The sequence below is a fragment of the Schistocerca serialis genome, chromosome 8, assembly GCF_023864345.2.
Source record: "Schistocerca serialis cubense isolate TAMUIC-IGC-003099 chromosome 8, iqSchSeri2.2, whole genome shotgun sequence".
Taxonomy (NCBI): Eukaryota; Metazoa; Arthropoda; class Insecta; order Orthoptera; family Acrididae; genus Schistocerca; species Schistocerca serialis.
Window position 1 is genome coordinate 333557246 of NC_064645.1, and position 4325 is coordinate 333561570.

A 4325-nucleotide genomic window follows, 5' to 3' on the forward strand; every position below is an offset into this window, starting at 1 on the left:
GTGTATCCCTAGGACCTGTGACCTGTAATTGAAAAAGTGTCATGATGATCTCTCCATTGGCAAAAGATTCCGGAATAGTTCCTCATTCAGATCTCTGGGGGGACTGCCATGGGGGAGGTAACCATTACAAAAACACTCAATAACCAACGAAATGACGACTTTCTACGAGTTGGTGCATGGAATGTCAGAAGAATGGTAGGGAAGCCAGAAAATCTGAAAAGGGAAATGCGAAGGCTCAAGCTAGATATAGTAGGGATCAGTGAAGTGAAATGGAAAGAAGATAAGGATTCCTGTCCAGATGAGTAGAGGGTAATATCAACAGCAGCAGAATATGGTATAAGAAGAGTAGGATTTGTTATGAATAGGCAGGTAGGGCAGAGCGTGTGTTACTGTGAACAATTCAGTGATAGGGATAGGGTTGTTCGTATCAGAATGGACAACAAACCAACACCGACACCGGTAATTCAGGTATATATGCCGACGAAGCAAGCTGAAGATGAGGAGACGCAGAGAGTATATGAGGATATTGAAAGGGTAATACAGTACGTACAGGGAGATGAAAATCTAATAGTCATGGGAGACTGGAATGCAGTTGTAGGGGAACGAGCTGTGCCAGAACTTTCGCAAAAGATCACTCCCGTATTTATATATAAATCACCTATCAGCAACTGACAAAAACAATGACAGGGTCACCATTTTATTAACACTATTTCAGCATTCAGATTCATTTAGATTCTGACAACTGTGATAACCTGTAATGCAGACAATCATCCACAAACACAGTTACGGAGCAAAATCAGTTTAGCATACGCATGGGACAGTTAGTCAACGGAAAGGTTTACTAGTTAAAGTGATTGCTGTCAGACAAACACAGTTACGGGGCAAAATCACTTTAGCATACGCATGGGACAGTTAGTCAACGGAAAGGTTTACTAGTTAAAGTGATTGCTGTCAGACAAATACAGTTACGGGGCAAAATCACTTTAGCATACGCATGGGACAGTTAGTCAACGGAAAGGTTTACTAGTTAAAGTGATTGCTGTCAGACAAACACAGTTACGGGGCAAAATCACTTTAGCATACACATGGGACATTTAGTCAACGGAAAGGTCTACTAGTTAAAGTGATTGCTGTCAGATGGATAACTCAGAGCCGCCTGCCACCTTCCGAAACATACCGCAAGTCCAGTGTAGTATTTCAGCCTACAGTATAAGACTAACACACTCACTGAATTTTAAGCTTCTATCCTTAGCGGTCTGGGCTGAGCCGTGATGAGTCAGTCACTCAAGACAGTGCCTTTTATATATAAGGGGCGTTCAAAAACAAACTAGTCGGAAGCATAATTACAGAAACCAGTACCTATATGTTAGAAGTATTGACCCTGGCTGTTGAAACACTTGTCCCATTGTGACACAAGGAGTGAATGGCTGTCTCATACATTTCCCGCGGCTGCGATGTTACGCAGTTCCACACATACAGCTGGACGTCGACGTCCGAGGTGAATCGTTTGCCCCTCAGAGCCCTTTTAAGGGGACCAAAAATGGCGTAATCACAGGGGGAGAGGTCCGGACTCTATGGAGGGTGGCCGAGAACCTCCCATTTGAATTTCTGCAGGAGTGCCGCGACTGTGTTGGCCGTATGAAGCTTTGCATTGTCGTGGAGCAGAACGACCCCACAGGTGAGGTTATCTGGTCGTTTGATTTGATCGCTTGGCGAAGGGTGGTCAAGGTTTGCGAGTAACGCTGGACATTCATTGTTGTCCTGTGCTGCAGGTAGTGAATCAGAAAGGAGTCATCTTGGTCAAAGAGGCACGTCAGGATAACGTTTCCTGCACTCGTGTGGACGACGGCGTCCAGCCGTACGTGCGAAACTGGCTAACTTCGCAGCCCCGGGAATTTTATGAGACAGGGATTCACGGCCTTGTGGTCACCGTGGGACAAGTGTCTCGACAGCCAGGGTCAATACTTCTAATATACAGGTACTAGTTTCTGTAATTATGCCTCCGGCTCGTTTCTTTTTCAACGCCTCTTATATATGAACGACTTGAGCTGCAAGGAAGTGGGTGCCAGCTAGCTTCCTCGACTTTTGTAAGTGGGCACAGAAAAGAACGCATGGGAGCTGCACCGACTTCTCTCACTCGGTACGACCACGATGGCGAAGTAGTTTGAAGCACATTGTAGCTGGTGACGAGAGTTAGGTTTCGCATAAAAGTCCACAAACAAAGTGCCAGTCATCGTATCATTGATGAACCCACACGAAACTAAAACAAAAGCCACACAAATTCTGAACATATTTTGGGATCAAGAAGGCGTTATGCTCATCGACTTTACAGAAATTTGAGAAACGATAAGCGCTCCCTCCTACTGTAAGACCCTTCACCAACTACGCTGCGACGCTGAGAACAAATGGCGTGAATTATTGTCCACCGAACTGTGCTTCTTCACAATAACATTTGCTCGTCTTCTGCCTCGTTAACAAAGAAATTGATCCGGTGATTTAAATGAACCTATATCATTCAGATATAAAATTCCTAACACACATGATAATTAACACAAGTCTAATCATCATTTTTTCTGAAAAATAGACAACTTTTTTCTAATTACGTATCACACTCAAAGTTCCACTTTCCATTGCAAATATAAATTCTTGTTTATCGATATTTTATGGATTTTCAACGTTTCTTTTTCAATATAAATTGTCTTTACTAACAATCTCTTACAAAATATCGATAATTAGTAAATTACTTTTGCAATAAGTGCAATAAGTAATTAGAAACAAGGTGGCGTTCATTAATCATAAAAATGAGGATTAGACACTTGATAATTAGCAGATATTTGATGACTTATATGTTTAAATGATGTAGTGAATCAAACGAAAAAAACCGTAGTAGGAATCGAACCAGCGATTACCAGTTACTATTACCTAGTTACTATTCACCAACATTACCGAGTAAGCCTCACGGCTATTCGCCATAATCGTCGTACCTTTAGTGATTTATACACACATAAAGAGAAGTTTTGCATCACTTCAGTTCCAGAACCTGTGAATTGAAATAGAGATCAACATAAACATCACTTCCGTTCATGGAAACCACACATTGCATGTTATACCATGATAGATCGAGACCGTCAGAGGTGGTGGTCCATACTGCTATACCCAGTAGTACGCCCTCTTGCATTGATGCATGCCTGTATTCGTCGTGGCGTACTATGCACAAGTTCATCAAGGGACTGTTGGTCCAGATTGTCCCACTCCTCAACGGTGATTCGGCGTAGATCCCTCATAGTGGTTGGTGGGTCACAGTGTCCATAAACAGCCCTTTTCAATCTATTCCAGTCATGTTCGATAGAGTTCATGTCTGGAGAATATGCTGGCCACTCTAGTTAAACGATGTCTTTCTCTTGAAGGAAGTCATTCTCAAGATGTGCATGATGGGGGCACGAATTGTCGTCCATGAAGACTAATGTTTCGCCAACATGCTGCCGATATGGTTGCACTATCGATTGGAGAATGGCATTCACGTATCGTACAGCCGTTACGGCGCCTTCCGTGACCACCAGCGGTGTACTTCGGCCCCACATAATGCCACCTCAAAACATCAGGGAACCTCCATCTTGCTGCACTCGCTGGACGGTGTGTCTAAGGGGTTCAGCCTGACCGGATCTCCGACGATTGTCTGATTGAAGGCGGATGATGCTGTAGTATACAGAGAAGTTGCAGCATTAGAAAATTGTAGCGAAATGCAGGAAGATCTGCAGCGGATAGGCACTTGGTGCAGGGAGTGGCAACTGTCCCTTAACATAGACAAATGTAATGTATTGCGAATACATAGAAAGAAGGATCCTTTATTGTATGATTATATGATAGCGGAACAAACACTGGTAGCAGTTACTTCTGTAAAATATCTGGGAGTATGCGTGCGGAACGATTTGGAGTGGAATGATCATATAAAATTAATTGTTGGTAAGGCGGGTACCAGGTTGAGATTCATTGGGAGAGTGCTTAGAAAAAGTAGTCCATCAACAAAGGAGGTGGCTTACAAAACTCTCGTTCGACCTATACTTGAGTATTGCTTATCAGTGTGGGATCCGTACCAGATCGGTTTGACGGAGGAGATAGAGAAGATCCAAAGAAGAGCGGCGCGTTTCGTCACAGGGTTATTTGGTAACCGTGATAGCGTTACGGAGATGTTTAATAAACTCAAGTGGCAGACTCTGCAAGAGAGGCGCTCTGAATCGCGATGTAGATTGCTCGCCAGGTTTCGAGAGGGTGCGTTTCTGGATGAGGTATCGAATATATTGCTTCCCCCTACTTATACCTCCCGA